Here is a 21435-nt window from a genome sequence, read left to right as displayed (position 1 = left end):
CCATATTTGGTTGCATGGCCACATGGTGGGACCCAAAAGGAGAGGAGCACCATTTGGCTTTCAGGATATCATTGTACAAATTATGGGCCGCACTTCAACTTGCAAAGCATTTTAGCTGTCAGAACAATACTGCACCCCCAGAAGTGACCCCATTTTGAAAACTACGCCCCCTAAAGTATTCACCTAGGGCAAAAGTGAGTACGTCGAGCCCTTATTGTGTGGATAGAATTATTTCAAAGTCAGTGGAAAAAATAGAAATTAGCTTTATTTGTGGAACATCATTTTGGTAAGTCGCTTTGAAATGGAGGAAATACGCCCCATATTTTATCACCCTGCTCGTCCCGGGCTGGGCAGAACCCCTACTTAGGCCATATCTGGTTGCCTGACCGCCTGGTAGGACCAAGAAGGAGAGGAGCCCCCTTTGGCTTTCAGGGCATCATTATATGAATAGTCCCCATTCATACTGCGTTTCTGCAGTATAGGTGTCCGTTGTCATGTCAAAAAAGTAATGCCAATGTATACTGTAGCAGTCTCATTCAGAAATAAATGGAGCTGCTACAGTATACGTCAGCATAACTCTTTTTGACGTGATGTTGATGGATACCTCTAACACTGCAGAAACGCAGTATGAACGGGACGCAGTGTAGGGGCACAAAGCACATCCGTGGCTTTTTTCACACCGCAGATGCCCCGCCAGCAGTCACAAGGGGCAAGATTATTGTGACTGTTGGCGGGCATCCGCAGCATGAAATATGCTGCAGATGTGCGCCGTGTGATCCTACACATTATGCATTTTTATTTTTGATTATATTTATTTAATAAATGTATTTTATTACTTTTAAAATATTTTTTTACTTTTTTTACACTTTTTTTTACACTTTTTTTTTACATTTATTGTCTTTACACTTTCTTTTTTACACTTTCTTTTTTATTTTTTACACTTTTTTTCAATGCTTTGGAATACTTACAGTTATATGCGTTCTGCCATTTTTACACTGGCAGGCAGCATATCAGGTACACTGGTAATAACCGGGGCAGACCTGGGGGTCCTAGTAAAGACCCCCGGCTGCCCAGGTAAGCAGCAGCACCCAGCGATAGTTGCGGGGTGCTACAGGAGAGAGACAGAGGGAGCCCCTCCCTCTGTCAAAACTCCTTACAGCTCGCGGTCACTTCCGACTGCGGATGTAAGGGTTAAAATGCTGGGACTGAAGTTTACTTCTGTCCCGGCATTGCGGAAGGGTCCCGGCTGTGTGTTACAGCCGAGTCCCTGCAGCGATCTTGTGGGTGCACTGGGCAGCCACGAGAACCATGGATGAGTATACACATCCTAATGGCTGAACGTGCATTCATCCTGGACGTGTATGCACGTCCATGGTCCTTAAGGTGTTAAAGGGGTACTGTGTTTCTAAACAATTTATCCCATATCCAAAGAATAAGAGATAAGTGTCTGATCAAGGGGGGGGGGGGGGGGGGGTGGACCACTGGGACCCCCGCTGGATCTCCTGCCTGGCACCTGCTCTCCCCTTGAACAGAGTGGTGTCAACCCCCATATGAAGTGGTGGTTGACACAAGGGCCCTCATTTACTATTGCAAACCCGACATGTTTTGTCGGATTGTGCGCCAGATTCTGTTGCATTGCGCCAGAAATTCTGTCTGTGCCGGATTTTGCGCCAGAATTGAAAAACCCAGACTAACTCTCCATTTTGCTAAGAAAACCAGAAAAAGGGGAGTGACCGGTGGGAAAAGTGGGCGTGGTCACAGAAAAGTGGCGTGTCCCCTAAATTTTCACAAAAACCCAACATATTTGCTAAGGTTTCCCAAAAAATGTGGTGGGTTTGAGGTGAGGAAAACCCGACAGATCAGAGCAGATGTAAAAAAGCAAAGCGTAGGGAAAGTGGAAAATGTAGGGAAAACTTGGAAAATAACTTGTAGGGAATAAAAAAATTCAAAGAAACCAACACAACACTCTTAGTAAATAAGGGCCAAGCTCTCCATTCATCTCTATGGAAGTGCCAGAGATACAGCATTCAGCATTCGTATATCTCTGGCTCTCCTGTAGAGATACATGGAGGGGGCATGTTGACCACCGCTTTGCTTTGTGCGGTGGTCGACATTTTCCTTGCATGGAGCGGAGATCGCTATGTGCACACAGAGAGTGGGGCACTGGGCAGGAGATCGTGTTTGTTTGTGGGGGTGTCACTTATGCCTTTGGATAGGGCATACATTATTTAGCACCACAGTACTCCTTCAAAAAGCTTTTGTTTAGAATAATTCATTTTCAGCTCCGGTAGCTCATTGATACAAGCTTCAGTCATCTTGACTTTTGACATTTAACAATACTATTGGCAGCTGAAAGGAATGAATTAGATTTGACAGAATGTTATTACAGAATAGTTGCTTAAAGGATTAGGAAACAAAGAGCCAGCCAGTACCAATATGAGCCACATTTTCACTATGGAACTGCTCATGTGCAAAACCCTGGACAGATTTTCCTACCTTACCATATGGCTCAGTATATATCTTTACGTTCCAATAAAAAAAAATGTTTCAGCAATACTTTTTGTGTATATGGCCACCCAGTGTTTGAGATTTACAGCCTCTTGAGCTCTTGAGGTTTTGATTTTTGTTTTTTAGCATATTGCAATATTGTACTGAATTTGCATTATGAGAAAATGGAATCCTTGACTATATTCAAGAAAAGGTAAGAGTGAATGTGTTATTAAATGGCTTGTCTGGTGAAAGAAACAACCTGTCTATGGTGTCAAAAAGTACAATAAAGCAACTTATTAATATAATGTCATTATTCATACTGCACAGATCTCTTCATCAACTGAGCTATCTTACTAGTAGCTGGGATGCATCTCTATGATGCTCTTTTGAAGGAGAAACAAAACCCACAATGTCAAGATAAGTAGTTTTATAGGTAAAACTAGTCTGTAAAATTTTCTTTTGTGCCTTAATGGCCCCTGTACAACCCTTTAACTCCCAGGTCAACGTTCTAGGTTGCCCATCTACCATGTATCACTTATAATACTGAATATCTCTGTATGTGGCTGAGGGGCCTTTATGTATATGTTCTAGGTTGCCCATCTACCATGTGTAATTTATAATACTGAATATCTCCCTATGGGGCAAAGGGGTCTTTATACCTTCTCAAAAAGCAGGCTCTGAGTTTGGCCTAAAAAGTCTATTTTGTCACAAGAAAGATCTATATAGTAAGTTCTACCTTTGTCTCTCTTCTGTATATCATATTAATGCACACACATCTGTTCAGTAATGGATATGTCAGTATTATAACTGAGATGCCAATTAGTTTCTTGCTGGCACATAGCACTGGCATGCCGAGCCTCATCCTACAGAGATGACTTTTATCTATACTTGCTGTTCCTTCTCCTGTGCCTGCCGCTCAATCCCACGAGACTTTCCCACAGCAGATTTGCTACCTAAAGACCAGCACAGTGTTAGCTGGAGGGCACAGGGCTGCACTGCTTGTTTTGCCAGTGCAGCTTTCATTATGCTCTGTGTACTCAGTTCTCCAAATCTCATCAATGCTTAAAGTTCCCTGTAGGTTTTTCTGTGAGAAAAATAAATAGAAGGTGTATTTTGTCATTCCTGTCTGTGTCATGGGGAGGTATGTAATAGTTACATTGCATTACTTAATAATATATAGCTAAATCAAAATGAAAATCTGTCTAAACTCTATATACCGGTAATGCACCCCTGTGTAAACTTTAAAATTAACCTTAATAAAATCCTAGAGATGAAAGAACTTTTGAAAAATTTGATTCAGCCGATTCGCCAAATTTTCTTAAAAAATTAGTTTTGTGTCGAGTTTATTTTCGGTGAATCTATATTAAAAATGGCTAGACCAAAGAGTGGCTGAATGACACAGCCTGGAGATGGCAGCAGCATGAGTAGACACTAGGGCTTCACAAACCCTATGATTAAAAGATGAATTTTGAAATGTAAATTGAAGATTTATGGTAGCTAGTGCTACCATAAAAAATGTAGGCCCAGGCCCAGCAGCATCAGTAAACCATATTTTGGCTGAATGACACAGCCTAGAGGTTGCTGAAGTATGAGAAGACTATATAGTGGCTGAATGGCACAGCATGGTGTTGGCAGAAGCATGAGGAGACCATTGAAATTTAAGATTTTTTAATAGAAATTAAAGATTTAGAAATTGAAATTGAGGATTTAGAAATTTTGAAATTCTACCTCCCAAGTTTTAGTGTCCCCGGCCCTGGCGTGTGGTTAGAAGGAGTCACATGTCACATGGCAGCACAATGACATAGCCTGGAGGTGGTATCAGTATGAGGAAACCATATAGTGGCTGAATGATTGCCTGAAGTTTGTGGCAGCATGGGGAGACCATATAGTGTCTGAATGGCACAGCCTGGAGTTGACTGAAGCATGAGGAGACCATATAGTGTCTGAATGGCACAGCCTGGAGGTAGCTGAAGCATGAGGAGACCATATAGTGTCTGAATGGCACCATCTGGAGCTGGCAGCAGCATGAGTAGACACTAGGGATTTACAATCCCTAAGATTAAAATATGAATTTTGAAATTTAAATTGAAGATTTATGGTAGCTAGTGCTACCATAATTTTTTTTAGGCCCAGGCCCAGCAGCATCAGTAAACCATGTATTGGCTGAATGATACAGCCTGGAGGTGGCTGAAGCATGAGGAGACCATATAGTTGCTGAATGACACAGCCTGGAGTTGGCTGAAGCATGAGGAGATCATTGAAATTTAAGATTTTTAAATAGAAATTTAAGATTTTTAAATAGAAATTTAAGATGTTGAAATTGAAATTTGAACTCCCAAGTTTTAGTGTCCTGGGCCCCGGCGTGTGGGTACAAAAGACCAAATATAACAGCCACTATATGGTCTTTTTCATGCTTCAGCATGTCAAGTTATGCCACCACCTGCTAGTTCTGGTCCTGCTCCAGGTCTACCTGCTGCCAATGAGTTATTTCACTATGCGGATGATGAAAGCTACTCATAAACGACTGCAGACTGATAGAACTGGTACTTCTCCTGCCATCCCAACCCATCCCCAGCAGCCATGGCAGTGGAAGGTGAGCCCAGGGGGCTCCCCAATTCAGACCTGCGAGAGGATAAACGATGGTGCCGATAGGCATCGGCCAACTGACTACATAGAATGCATCTGTAGTAGGTCGCTTTCTCCTCCGTCTCAGTGTGTGTAAAAAAGGCCCCTATTTTGTGGCTGTAGTGAGGATCCAATAAGGGGGAGACCCAGAAGTCATCCCGCTGCCGAATGGTGACAATTCAGCAGTCACTACGCAAGCAAGTGAGCATGCATCGTGCCATGCATCTATACTATCACGGTGTGTCTGGGTGGGTCCTCTGTCTCGCCTTCTTAATAACCCTCTTGTTCCTCTGGCTGCTCCTGCTCCTCATCTCCTGTCAGATTACAAAAAAAACTGCCCATTTGGCAAAACCTAAACTGTGCTCCATTGTGCCCCTCCCTCTCCTCCTCCTCCTCCTCCTCCTCCAGTTCAGCCCCTACAGAGCTCAAGTGGCTGTGAGATGTAGGCACCATGTCTTCAGTCCCTTGACCAGCCATCATTTCCAACACGTGTTGTAAGAAATGAAGCAGTGTCGTTCATCCCGTAATCCTCGGGACTTACTAATAATGTGGCTTCCTCAAAGGGCCTGAGCAAACGGCAGGTGTCACGTATGAGCTGCCACACAGGGGAGTCTCTCTATCTGCTTGGAACATCAAGAAATCGGTGATGGCTTTTCTCTGTTCACACAGTCGGTCCAACATATTGAGGGTGGAATTCCAACGTGTGGCAACGTCAACATCAGATAATGTTGGGGAATACTGTTCTTTCGCTGCAGCTTAAGGAGGGTGTGCTTTGACGGTGTATGAGTGGTTGAAGTCCATTCAAAGTTTCCTTCCCATTGTTAGGATGTCTTACAAATGGGGAGAACACTTCAGGAACCGCTTCACAACCAGATTGAACACGTGTGCCATGCAGGGCGCATGGCTCAGCCTTCCCAGTTGCAGCGCATGCAAGATGTTCTTCCTGTTGTCAGTCACCATGTTTCCCATTTCCAGTTTTTGTGGAGTAAACCATGCTCCAATTTCTTTACAAATTACTTTTAGCAGTTCCTCCCCTGTGTGACTACGTTTGCCAAGGCAAACCATGAGAGGAACCAATGGCCTGAGAGCGTGGAGGAGGAAACGGCGTGACCTGTCCAAGTTGGTGTTGTGGCTGTGCAGTAACCACATTCACCAAGTGGGCCGTAAAGGACATATATTGTCCCTGACCATAGTTTCAGCTCTAGACGTCGGCGCTGTCATGCACTTTGGTACACACCGACAGGCTCAAGGACTGGCCCACCTTCACTTCCACAAAATTGTTCAGGGCTGGTACTGCCTTCTTCGCAAAAAAAATGATGGCTTGGCACTCTCCACCTCGCCTTGGCACAAGCCATCAGTTCTCTGAAAGGTGCAGAGTCCACCACTGGAAAAAGGAGGGACTGCAGCACCAGCAACTTGGACAGTAGCACATTCAGCTTCTGTGCCATTGGATGAGTGGGCGCATACTGTTGTCTCTTGGACATGGCTTCGCCAATGGATTTTCTTTGGAATGGCTGACTAAAAGTTGGAGTAGCAGGAGTATCTGGAGCGACAGAAGGAGGGTATGACACACAGCTCCCTTCGGCTAAAGTGGTGGAGCCTTGGCTGGCTGAAAGAGGGAGTGGCATGCCACTGGGTGATGCAGCAGGCTGGACCACTACATCGGAGCCATGGTTCTCCCAGGCTGCTATATGGTGGTGAAGCATATGTTGACGCAGGGCCGTGGTGACAACATTGGGACCCTGGCCACGCTTCACCTTCTGCCGACCTATCTTGCATGTGGCTATGTGAACCTCCTCCGGATGCTTGATGAAAAACTGCCACACCACCGAGTAGCTGATTTTCCTACCAACAGTCAGCACTAATTGACTGCTACTGCTGCCGTCTCCAGAAACCCCTGTTCCACTACTTCCCGAGAAGGTAGGCTGCAGCGAAGCAGGTGGTCTCCCCCGAGCACATTTGGCTCAAGAATTTCCACTTCTGCCACCATGCTGACTGCCAACCATGCTACCACCTTGCTGGCTCAGATGCTGCATCAGGGCAAACTGCAACTCTCTTCTCCTGATGATGATGAAGCCCCTTCTACACCCGGCTATCAATTGCGATCGGCTTCATCATCATCATCAACAGTTGTGTGCATGTCACTGATGTCCTCCTCAAATTCCTCAATAGTGTCTGCTTCAGGACCCTAAACCCTAGCAACACCACCTCCCACGTCACTCTCCTCATCACTACTTGCCCGCCTAGCAGGGGAAGCGGCAGATGTCTCTTCCACTTCTTGGCTGGGCAGTAGCTGCTGACTGTCCTCTATTTGATCGTCCTCACTGAATAGTGAAGCTGAACCCACAGCATAAGATACTTTTTTAGGGGAGGGAACAGCATAGGACAGAGGCAATGGGAGGACAGGGACTGCTCCCGGGCCATGCCAACTGAGGGTTGTGTCTGAGGAACCCACCGACTGTTGACTGGGGGTACCAGATGTCACTTGTGATGAAGTGGATGACCGTGTAAACCAATCGATGATGGCATATGGATTGCTGGTCGAGACACGACTGCTAGCTGATAGCGGGAGCTCAGGCCTCTCACTGCGACTCCTGCTACCACTCGCCCCTAGTCTGCTGCGACCTCTGCTTGATAAATTTAGGCCTCTGCCACTCCTCTGTGCACGTCCTCTCACTTCTCTGCCTGACAGTATTTATCTAGAACAGCAGCAGGTGTGTACTTTTGACTGTCCTTTCACAGTATCCAGGCCCTTGACAGATTAACAGGTACAAAATAGTACACTTCTTAGATGTAGGTATGTGGTATGCACTTATGAGGGCAGAAAAACACACTACAGTACACTTAAAAAAGTATCTAAGTACAACACCAGCCAGTGAGCAGGGCCGGCTCTGCCTATAGAAAAACTAGGCAGCCGTCTAGAGCGCCCTCTTGATGGGGGGTGCTGCTCTGTCTGCCACAAAAAAAGTAAGAGGAGGTTTGTTACAGTGTGTCACCCCAGTAGTAAGGTGATTACATGAGGAGGAGGTTTGTTACAGTGTGTCACCCCAGTAGTAAGGAGATTACATGAGGAGAAGGTTTGTTACAGTGTATCACCCCAGTAGTAAGGAGATTACATGAGGAGGAGGTTTGTTACAGTGTGTCACCCCAGTAGTAAGGGAATTACATGAGAAGGAGGTTTGGTACAGTGTATCACCCCAGTAGTAAGGAGATTACATGAGGAGGTGGTTTGTTACAGTGTGTCACCCCAGTAGTAAGGTGGGGTGGACCAATGGGCAGAGTCAAGGGGGCAGCAAAATTAGCTTTTGCCTAGGGTGTCAAAAACCCTTGCACGGCCCTGCCAGTGAGTACTTTTGCCTGGACTTTCACAGTATCTAGGCCCTTGACAGATTAACAAAATAGTACACTACTTAGATTTATGCATGTGGTATGCACTTATGAGGGCGGAAAAATGTGCTACAGTACTCATAAAAATAAACATATTTTTGCACAACACCAGCAGTACACAACAGTCCTGCAGCACACAGTCGCTATGTACTAAACACAAAATTGCACTCTTTCACAGACTATTAGGAATGGACTGCTACTAGATTATACCGTCTACAGACTAGTATATGTCAGGATTCGGCAGGCTGGAGGTGGATCCTCTGTGTCAGAGAGGGATTGGCGTGGACCGTGTCGGTGGACCGGTTCTAAGTTGCTACTGGTTTTCACCAGAGCCTGCCGCAAAGCGGGATGGTCTTGCGGCGGCGGTAGCAGCCAGGTCGTATCCACCGGCAATGGCTCAACCTCTCTGACTGCTGAGATAGGCGCGGTACAAGGGATTAGACAAGAGCAAGGTCGGACGTAGCAGAAGGTCAGGGCAGGCAGCAAGGATCGTAGTCAGGGGCAACGGCAAGAGGTCTGGAACACTGGCTTGGGATACACAAGGAACGCTTTCACTGGCACAATGGCAACAAGATCCGGCAAGGAAGTGAAGAGGAAGTGCACAAGTGAACACACTAATTAAAACCAAGTGCCAATCAGTGGCGCACTGGCCCTTTAAATCGCAAAGAGCCGGCGCACGCGTGCCCTAGGGAGCGGGGCCGCGCGTGCCGGGACAGCACAGACGAGGAACGCGTCTGGTAAGCGGGTCGGGATGCGCACCGCGAGCGGACGCGTCCCACATCGCGAATCGCATCCCGGCTGGGGACATTATCGCAGTGCACCCGGTCAGCGGGTCTGACCGGGGCGCTGCGAACAGGAGAACGCTGTGAGCGCTCCGGGGAGGAGCGGGGACCCGGAGCACTCGGCGTAACAGTATAACCAGCAGACCAGTTTTTGTGGAACAAAGACACAGATTTGCCCTAAAAAAATTATTTCTTCCTCCTGTGAAAAAGTTACTGAAGCTGAGGCAACACTCAGCTCTCTGCCCCTCTCTATCATGCTGTTCACAGTGACTGAGGTTAATCACTGCAGTAAGAATACATTTCTGTGCAAATACGCGGTGGTCTGTGTCCTACAGAAGGCTGAGGTGACTAAGAGGTGAAACGCTGCTGCAACAAGCTTTTCTGTGTAACACACAGCGATGTCCATCCTATCTCTATGCAGTGTAATGAATGATATGACAAGCCATAAAATGGCTGCCGAATATATAGGGCTGTGACATCACAGGGGTTACTGGCTGCCAATAGGCTGCATCCTGCATGTGATTCAGGGTCATCCCGCCTACTTCCCTTCCCGTCTTGCCTTCCCGCCTTCCCAGCATTCCTTGCCCCATGTACTGACATGTGGATCTGCCAGTTTAAATGCCTTGGAGCCTGGACAGCAGTAAATCGAGTTTAATGAAGTGATTTGCGCGATAGAATCGCAGCGATATTCACATTAGTTGGCAATCGAATATTTCATGAAATTTGCAATGAATTTGGGTACATCAGCTTTGATTCGCTCATCTCTATGAAACGCCATACAAAAAAAATAAATACAGTTACCTTTTTTGAGTTACTGACACTCACGTATCTGATGAGTTATTGAAGCATCAAAAATTAATACCAAATACAGTAAATTTTTTTGACAGCTATAAAATTCACAATGCATTGACATAAGTATTCAGACACTTTACTCAGGATTTAGTTGAAGCCCCTTTGGCAGTGATTACAGTCTACGGTTTTCTTGAGTATGAGGCTACAAGGTTTACACACCTGGATTTGCGGATTTTCTGCCATTTTGCTGCAGATCCTCTCTAGCTCTATCATTGCATGGGAACTATAAGTGGAAGCAATTTTCATGTCTCTCCAAAGATGTTCAATCTGGGCTTAAAGGGGTATACCGCCCCTAGAAATCTTATCACCTATCCAAAGGATAGTGGATATGATGCCTGATCACGGGGGTCCCACCACTGGGGATCCCCGCGATCTCAGCTGTGGCACCCCAGATATCCAGTGCACGGAGTGAACTTCGCTCTGTGCCAGATGACTGGCGATGCGGGGCGGAAGCTCGTGACGTCACAGTCACTTGCATTGAGGGGGCGTGGCTGTGACATCACAAGTGTCTGGCGCTGCACCCGGCGCTCTAAACGAAAGCCGGTTGCAGCAGGGAGATTGTGTGTGTCCCCAGTGGCAGGACCCCCACAATCAGACATCTTATTCCTTATCCTTTGGATAAGGGATAAGATGTCTAGGGGCAGAGTACCCCTTTAAGTTAGTGTTTCCACTCAAGAATTTCACAGAGTTGTTCCTACATCACTCTGGTGTTGTTTCGATTGTGTACTAGGGTCATTGTCTTGTTGGAAGGTGCACTTTCGGCCCAGTCTTAGATCTATAGCACTCTTGATTAGGTTTCCATTAAAGGGGTTCTCCACCATATGGAGATTTTAGTACTTAGCTGGCAGACAGTAATGGACATGCTTAGGAAGGATCTACGCTTTTCTTGGGGCTAATTGGCTATGTTGTGAGATTACCATAACACTGAAGCAGACAGACTCCCTGTCATCAGCTGACTAGATCTCGGCCGCATTGCAACCTGGGAAAATCTGAGACAACAGTACTTTTGTATGCTGTTAAAAATAAATATTGGGGTGAAAATCACATAAGAATTGTGAGAAAACTGTCACACATAGGTACAGACACTATATTATGAACTACACTGACCAACTAACTAACTTTACAACCCCTGTGGCATAGTCAAATAAAAAAAAAATCCTGGAATACCCCTTTAAGAACTTTGGTCCATTCAGCTTTATCTTAACCCTGACTAGTCTCCCTGTCCCAGCCACTGAAAAACATCCCCACAGCATGATGCTGCCCCCACCATACTTCCCTGTAGGGATGTTGTTGGGCAGGTGGTGAGCATTGGCTGATTTCCTTTAGATATGACACATAAAATTGAGGCCAAAAAGTTTAATATTGGTTTCCTTAGACGAGAGAGTCTTGTTTTCCCCCAGTTTGAGAGTCCTTTAAGTGCTATTTTTGCAAACTCCAGGTGGCCTTCATGTGTTCTTTACTGAGTAGAGGCTTCTTTCTGGCCACTCTGCCATAAACCCTAGATTGGTAAAGTTTGCAGTGATAGTTGACCTTCTAGAAATGTCTCCTTTCTGTACACAGGATCTTTGGAGCTCAGCCAAAGTGACTAGAGATGAGCAAAGTTACAGTGATTCAATTTGTCACGAACCTCGCTGCTCGGCGGTTGCTGACTTTAGCCTGCATAAATTTGTTCAGCTTTCAGGTGCTCTGGTGGGCTGGAAAAGGTGGATACAGTTCTAGTAGACTCTCTCCTAGTACTGTATCCACCTTTTCCAGCCCACCTGAGCACCTGAAAGCTAAACTAACTTAAACAGGCTAAAAGTCATCCACTGCCAAGCCGAGAAGTTTGTGACAAATTGAATTACTGTAAGTTTGCTCATCTCTAAAAGTAGCCATTGGGTTTTGGTCACTTCTCATACCAAGGCCCTTCTTTTGCAATGAATTACTGTTGAGGCACAGCCAACTCTAGGAAAGGCCCTAAAACTTACATTCAAGAATTATGGAGGCCACTGTGTTCTTGGTAACTTTCAGCATCCTATAATTTTTTTCAGATCGGGGCTTCCACACAGTCCTGTTAACATTTTTTTATTTATTTCTATCTATTATGTTGCAAGATAATCTGGACCCAGCTCATCGATGTATAAATGTTCACCCATTCATATGAGAAAACCAATTCAGTTGTCAAATGTACAGTAAGCTAGCTTTATGTTCCCCTGATGACTGCTGGAAGTTTTTTAGACTAGACCTGCAATGATCAGGTGTTCACTGTGCCATCTTAATTTTAAAAGGTGTTATTGTCTAGTCAATATACTGGAATATATTATTTCCAGATTTTGTGATTGGATTCAGCATTTTTGACCTGTAGGCTTTTAGACAATTACAGTTCAATATTTTTTAAAAAGTGTTGGACCACCTGGAATACCACATCATATGGTTTCGGATAAATTAACTAACTGTGATAATGACTACAGAGAAGCATATTGGATCACAACAAGGGAGTGATTACATTACAAGGGCAGCCCTGGTCTAAGCAGTAAACTGCTGATAATGGCATTGAAGACTAAAGTGAGAGGGGAAAGATAGATTCAATTCATAACGTAGCACTGTGTACATAACAGAACACAAGTATTTACAGAAGGGACCTTTGCACAGAACTTTGTGTATGACAAGAGATAATAGGGACGCACTCAGCTACCACTCAGTTTCAGTGTGGACCCTCTGGAGAAGGCAAATAGGTTCATGATGCATGCATACAGGCCACATTCTCTCCTGTGCCGAACTCTATCTAAGCTCCAAGGGCCATTGGGTTTGTTTTCTTGGATAATTAGTCATTTTTTTGTTAAATTTAGTAATTTACAAATATACTGTATTAGAAATGGCATAGGCTTTGAAAAGATGGAAAGTTCTTGGAAATGACAGTGTCCATTTAAAGGCCAAAATTGGGGAAAAAAATAGCGTAAAATCAAAATGATCTAATGCAGTGTAATTGGCACATACAATAATTACTCATTCTTATCTTTATACTGATCTGTGCTGAATCAAAGTGAACAATTACCGCCTCCCAGACACTGTAACACTTTCCTCCGCACTTTAAATTATTAAAGACAATCTATCCTATCCTACCCTATAATTTTAGGTTATTTATGTTTTTTTACCCTCCATTCACATAATTTTCTGATCACGCCACAGTCCATAAATACAAAACCTTATGTTTATTTTCAGCCTTAATGTCTATTGACGACGTTAATTCTGTAAATATAATACACTACTGTCCAATTAAATAAATGAAAAAGTCAAATTACCGGCTTCAATCATTAATTATTATAATAAATAGATCCGTAATAATTATTAAGAGTAAACAGAAAAACAAGCCGCTGCTTATTTTCTATCTCTTCACATCCTCATTTCATGTACAGACTTTAATGGCAGTTAATTAAACATCCATACAACTTACAAGCCTATATTTCTCCAAGGTCAGAACAGATTGAAAAAAAAGCATAGAATATGAAATTAGAGACTGTATGTTTTATGTACTGTTTATTTAAATATGCAGTAGCCAATTTTCAAAGCTTTCACTGAAGTTCATTGTCTTAATTGCGTATACAGAGAAAGCTAATTGATGATTGACATTCTTGCCCATTGGCTACGTCTGCTATTGAGGAATCGGGATGTAGCCGCAGTACTAGACATAGCCTCTGGACAAGAGCGGTGCTGTTTTAGGGGGGGGGGGGGGGGGAGGGGACAAAGCATGCACACTTTTTTATTTAATTTTTTTAATATTCTAAATGCAATGGCAGTAATGTTGTCTTACTGTGGTCTTACATTTATTTTAGATATATGCTATATAGACACAAGTATAGTCTACAGGAGCTTTTAGAACATCTCATTCTGTATCCATTGGCATAATATACTTGGTCCCCCATTTTGTTGATATAACAGGGTCCACTCTTCTGAAAATACTTTCTATAAGACTTAAAAGGGTACACCGCCCCAACACATCTTGGATAAGATGGAGGATAAGATGTCTGACTGTGGGGGGTCCAGCCACTGGGGCCCCCTGCGATCTCTTGGCTGGTACCCCTGTAATCTGCTGCATGGATTACCACAGCCGCCACACCGCCTCACATAGACATTAATGTAGGGGGCATGATGACCACAGCTACCCGAAGCCTGGCACAGCCCACGTTCTGAACACAAATGCTCAGAACCGCAGGGTACTGGGAAAGAGTTTTGAATAATAACATTTGATGTGTATTTACTTTAGTCAGTCATTTTGTTATTTTTTATAATACTACCATTTAGATAACTATGCTGTATTCTTTTATCTACATTCTGGGTATTAGTGTAATTTAATGGTTAACCTCAGACTCCTGTGTTGTGAGATGCTCATAATCAATTTTTTTTTGCAGAGGCCCAATAAAGAATGAACAAAATGCTGGCCACATACACAAAACAAGACAAATTTCCTCCATTCTCCTGATTAGTGAAGGTCCCAGCAGTCGGACCCCAACAGATAAGCTTTTTTTTCCCTACTCTGTGGATAGGGGATAACATTTGGAGTTGGAAATAACCCTTTAAACTAAATAAATAACAGCCCTTGACACATACCATGTGCCATTTAGTTCTGTTGACTTCTAATGTGGCCAAGAAGACCCCTCAGGGAGCAAGGTCTGGTTGTGACTAGTGTTGCTCGTGAATATTCGCAATACAAATTTCATTCGCGAATATCGCATATTCGCGAATATTTGCAAATATAGCACTATATATTCGTAATGACGAATATTTTTATTTTTTTTTTGTTTTTTTTCACAGTACACATCACAGTGATCACCCCTCTCTGCTTCCAGCTTGTGTGGTGTAAAGAAGGCTCAAATACTACTGTGTGAGACTGGTGAACGAATTTTCGCATATGCGAAAATTAGCATATGTTAATTTTCGCATATGCAAGTTTTCACTTATGGTAATTTTTGCTATATGCGAAAATAAAACGTGAATATTACGAATATGCAAATTTAGCGAATATATGACGAATATTTGTCCATATATCCGCGAAATATCGCAAATTCGAATATGACCTATGCCGCTCAACACTAGTTGTGACTACTTCCTCTTCACCACCTACGAATGCTTCTATTAGATATGTCATAAATGTTTACTTTGATGGGGTCTCGCTCTTACGGTCCCATACCATCAGGATCATAGTAAAATGAATTACAGTGGCACTAACCAAAGAACATCTTCAACTTTTATTAATTCAACATGCAAACAAAGTGTATGATCACTGCACATGCGGACACCAGTGTGTTCAAACTGGATACTGCCCTTAGCCTCATAGCCCCTGACAAAGCTGATACATTGGCGAAACGTCAGGGAGGCTAAAGAGCAAGTTTCCTATAGACCTTATTTGAATTGTATGCTGTCAACAGTTGAGCACCATTAGAACAGAAAAATTGTTGCTATACCGTGTACTGTGTGGATCTAAGGAGCCATGGCGTAGATGTGGAAAAGGTTTGCAGTTCTGGGCAGCTAATCTCTACATTTATTTGTCCTATTCCATCAGGAGAATGGGATTGTATTTAAAACTGGTTGGTCCAACACAAAGGTAAGCCGCAGCAAGAAAAAGCCATCCACAATGCAAATCTTTTTACATTGAAGTCTACTGGAGTTACAGAATAAGCAAACATTTTACAAAATAGGACTACTCTTACCACCAAAGCATGAAACCGCAAGAATGTCTAATTTTAAAGGGGTATTCCATTTTTAAACATCTTATCCCCCATCCAAAGGGGAAACAGGGGAAAAGATGTATGATGGCAGGGGTCCTGCAGCTGGGGACCCCCACGATCTCAATACAGCCCCCGGCATTCTGTGCTGGGTGCTGTCTCCAAGATGGGGACGTGACGTAATGGCCATGCCCGCTAGTGACATCCCACCACACCCCCTCCATTCATGTCTATAGGAGGGGGCGTGATGACCGCCATGCCTCCTCTTATAGACATGAATGGAGGGGGCGTGGCTTGATGTCATTAGGAGCCTTGGCCATCATGTCATGTACCCATCTCAGAGGCAGTGCCTGCACCGAATGCCGTGGGGTTGCTCCGAGATCGCGGGGGTCCCCATCGGCGGGACCCCTGCTATCATACATCTTATCCCCTATCCTTTGGATAGGGGATAAGATGTATAAAACCAGAATACCCCTTTAAATCCAATGTTACCAAGCCAATCACTTAAGAAACTGAATGAAGTTGTGAGTTGCCTTTGTAGAAGTGTTGGAGTTCACCTTAAATTCGCTCTCGAGCTGTCAGCCATCTGAACTGGGTCAGATTTATTATGTAGCAAACTCTTTCATATATTAATAAGAACCCAGTTATACACTTATTGTTTTATGAATTAATTACGTGACAAGCCGTCTTACCTTTTGCGCACCTATTAAACTTCAATGAGGGCTCTTTCGACAATCAATGGATATTTAATCAGGAGCACTCATAACAGAAAAGATTTGATTAAATATAAATGAGGTACTTAAATAACTCACCTCATTAAAAAGTAGCCACAATGTAATAGAGTGAGAAAAAAACTTACTTGTGTACTTGGTAACAACTTCAACATTTTTGAAACACGAAAAAAGGATGTACATCCTAATTTTACCAGCAGCACAGATCTGTCATGTCATAAAACCACCCGCTTTATTATGGTCCTTCTCGTGTCACCAGAACAGCTCTAACTTTTTGAAAGGAGGGACTCCGCAAGGCCCTGTGTAGGGTTCCCCTTATTTTCATTCTCAGCCAGATGCCAACCAGGAAGTAACAGCCTGACATAAAACACAAAAAATGGGTTAATAAATTTTGACAGCATGTTCCCTAACAGGGAGCCTCAAGGTGTTGCTAAACTACAACCCCATATTAATCCCATAGGATCGGAGTTGTAATTTAGCAACAACTGGATGCTTTCTGTTTGGGAACACACCGCAAGAAAGGGTCTGTTCACATTATACATTTTTAACATGCTAAGAATGCATAAAGTGAACAGACCCATACTTGGCAACCTTGTTCCAGGCTGTGATCTAATTGTTGTGTAGCCCCGCCTCTAGTGATGTCATCATTAAAGCTGGGGCTACAGAAAAAGAGGTCCAGACCAGGTGGGAAAGCGCATCTCTTCAGTATGCAGCCAAGGCTGTATACTGTATACCTCTCCCAAAGAATTAACTAGCGCTGATCAGCAGTACTAGTTAACTCTTTCCTTGCTAAGTCGGCACATAGCGTTCAGCCCAGCAACATGCTACAGTAAAGCAGCGATTGATACAGGTCACTTCTTTATTGACTACATTGCCAGGTTTGGGTTAAAACAAAGTTTGTCAAATTTGTCTCGCTCATATCTAGCCATGAAGTGGTGTTGTTGGGAGGCTTTGTCTACTACAATGTTTAGGTATGTAGTGGTACAAGTTAAAGTAACATCTACATGAATGCTATTTTCCTATTAACATTTCCTATGACATCACTCTTTCAGCTTGCATTTTTACCATAGTAAATCCTGGTGCGAACTCTTCCCCAAGTAAGTAGCCTTTATGCATCCAGCCATCCCCATAATGAAAAATAAAAACATGAATTATTAGACCAGGCCACCTTCTCCAATGCTTTATCGGTCAGTTTTGATGCACACACGTCCATTGTAAGTGCTTTGTAGTCCACAGAGGTTAGCATTGGCACACTTATCCTTAGGCAGCAAACTGCAATGTCCTATGTCTTCTGACATCCTTCTATAATAGTCACCACAAACTTTTTCAGCAATTTGTACTACAGTAACCACTAGCCAACCTTCACCACCCACAATTCATCAATAACAGTTGGGCACTCATGATCTGGTTGCCAGTTTACCAGTTTTATTTCTTTGGACAACTTTTGGTACATACTAAACACTGAACACCGGGAACATAACTCAAAATGTGCCGTTTTGGAGATGCTGTGACCCAATCATCTAACTATGTCAAATTGTCCCTTGTCCAGGTTGCCCAGATTCTTACACTATTCCTGTTTCCAACACATAGACTTTGTTATTTAGATTTTTCATTGTAACAAAATAATCAATGTTATTCAACTTAATGTAGTCCATGTTTCACTGCTCATGTGTAATGACCGCACCTGACCAGTCTATGCATTTCTCTCTGGCGAGGAAAATGTTACAGCTGGTATCTTTACCCATGTTTAGATGTGTTTTCCATTTTGAGTTCCTCCAAGGTTAGGTCCTGTCTCACACAGTGGTGTGCTCCTAACTTGGAGCCTAATTGGATTTGGTTTTTTGTGTAGTATTTTGTATCCCTCCATGTTTTGGAGTTTGATGAATGGGCTCTTATGAATCCTTGATCTATATAGTGTCTGACTTCAGTTTTGCTGTTCATCCCCTGCATTCCGGGTCTAGTCTCACTTTTCTATAAATTTCCTAGTATCCAGTCTCGTTCATATTTTCCTATCTGCCGTTTTTCTTGTTTTGGTTCTTAGCCTGTTGTCTGTACATTCTATACCTGCTGCTATGTTCCCTGTTTGTTGGTTTTGGTTTATTAACCTCTTCTATCCTGACTTGTACCCGACCTTGTTCTGTTCTGTTAATTGTTTTAATCATGTTGCCCCTGCACTTTAGTTAGAGTATGGATTGTCGTTTAGTTGTGAGCTGCCATTTAGGGTGGTTGTAGGTAGGCAGGGAAAGAGGGGTGGTTGTAGGTAGGCAGGGAAAGAGGTTCAAGGTCAGCTTAGGGCTCACACTTCCCAACCCTACATTACACATTATTCATGACAACATGCTTATGAGGACAACCTTTTCATCTGTTCTTTGATCACGATACGGTCATGAGGTACTGGTGCTATCTCACACTTTTGTCAGTCCTTTCCCCTTTGAGATCCTATGATCTAGTCTTCTGAGGAATGGCTATCCCCATCTACATGAAATAGCACTAGTAAGGTACGTGCAAAAGAGACCATAATGAATTGAATCCTGGCTCCCTGTTGGATTCAAACTTTTTAGAACAATGTCTAATTTCAGTAGCACATAGGATACATTTAGTGTTTACTATCTTAGTATTGTATTTTGTAGCTTTCTTATATGTTGCACATACAGTTATGTTATCACTCTTTCTAGTGCTAGATAGCCAGGACTTCCCATAGTGTAAAAGAACCTAAACAATATCATATATATCAGAATATAATAAGGAATAGTTCTGGGATATTTTCGGCACCCTCTGGCATTTCACAACAGCACCATTGCTATAAGTTAAGCCCCTTCTCATATACAGTAATACCAACATTGCTAAAATAATAACACTTCTATGTGATTTTTTTTATTTTTTATTGAGCTTTAATAAAGTATGGGAGTGATGAAAGTCTGATGAATTAATGAAAACCATTGGGGTTTGAAAGTGGTGGAAAGGAACTCAACGTTATTGAAGGCTTTAAAACTCAAAGCTATTGGATTAATGGAAAAGTCTAGATTTTCATTACATTCTTGCATATATGTTGCCTACTACTTGCCCTAAACTATCTAAAAAGGTAACCTGTGACATGAAACATACAGTCTGATCCCACAACACTTTAAAGAGCAGGAAATGCTGATCACATTGAAATACAGTTTTGTGGATAAAGAGTCAGGATAACGCATAATCAATTAATTTAAATATCTGTTTATTCTGGGCTTAGGGGCAGTGGGCGGTCTTAATCCATGATTAACAGATATTCTAAAACTAGGAAGAGTGTTAATCATTTAAAATACCACCAACTGGACTCATATGTTCAACATAAAGAAAGGAAATATAAGTTAAACTGAATCTTTACCTGTCTGCATATTCAGCATAACAGACTCCCTTAGATAGATAGATTGATAGATAGATAGATAGATAGATAGATAATAGATGGATAGAGATATGATATAGATAGATGGATATGAGATAGATAGAGATATGATATAGATAGATGGATAGATAGATAGATATGAGATAGATAGATAGATACATATGAGATAGATAAATAGATACATATGAGATAGATAGATAGATAGATAGAGATAGATATGAGGTAGATAGATAGATAGATAGATAGATAGATGGATAAATGGATTGACAGATAGATAGATGGATAAGCACCAGGAGGCCTCCACCAGAATTGCAGGTATGCTCATGCGTTACCTGCAGACCTCTGTGCCTTGCAAGAGAAGAAAGGGCCTAAAGAGCCACTCTTAGACGTATCACTAGAGGCGCCAATGTAAAGGGCTGTAGTTATCATCTCTTCTGTTCTAGAGGTGGGATAGATATTGTGTCCAGTAGGTGGCAGCAGCATGATGCTGTCCCCCTTTGATTTTGAGACAGCGCAGGAGCTAGGGTCAAGCAGTATGGCTGATAATAACAAGACAGGGTGGTTGGCACTCAGAGTCTACATGGTGCTCATAGATAAAGTTCCTTCCCAATAGTGTACAAAAAAATCCCGGCATTCACTATTTAGATTTGAAACATGTCTTTTCCTTTGTTCCAGTAGACATCTCTTGTGAGACGTAGGATGTCTTGCGGCAACAAGCCATCATGAGCTGCATATGATACATTCATTGTATCCCATTATTTATAGAGACCCAAGATTTCCACTCATGGGCTGGTCCTGCAGGACTCAGTGGCTTATGGGAATGGTGTTCCTGTTGTGAAAAAAGTGCAGGAACTCAGTTTTCATGTGTTTCTGTAGGACTTGAGCCCTGCTTGTAACCCAGCCACATGAAAACAACAATAAAACCCACATGGTACATAAATTCAATAGCTTGTGTGCATAAGCTTACCCCTGTTACAAGTGAGGTCATCAGATTGGTGACCTGATGATGGCTTGTTGCCAGACCACATCCTGCGAGTCACAAGAGATGTCTACTTGAATAAAGGATAAAGATATGCTTTAAATATAAATCATGGTTTAAGCATATGACTATGCTTTAGGGGCTGTTAAATTAATCTAGTTCATAATATAGTGTCTTTTCATAATTCTTCTGTAATTATCACCCCGATATGTATTTTTAACAACATACAAAATTACTCAGGTCTCAGTATTTCCCAGGTTGCAGTGCGTCGAGACCTGACATCACATCAGGTGATCAGAGAAAGGAAGGAAGGCGCCTCATGTGCGGGATCAGTAGATCTTGTAGGTGGGGGTAGGGGACGGTGATTCCGAGCAGGGGTTACAGAGAGATGCTAGGGGTTACAGAGAGATGCTAGCTAAGCAACTAACGGAATGCATACTATGAAAGGGATTTGCAAAGATGCTCAACTTTTTTAGTAGATGCCACCTATAAGTGAACTGGTAGG

The sequence above is a fragment of the Hyla sarda genome, chromosome 4, assembly GCF_029499605.1.
Source record: "Hyla sarda isolate aHylSar1 chromosome 4, aHylSar1.hap1, whole genome shotgun sequence".
Classification (NCBI taxonomy): Eukaryota; Metazoa; Chordata; class Amphibia; order Anura; family Hylidae; genus Hyla; species Hyla sarda.
This window is presented reverse-complemented; position numbering follows the sequence as displayed.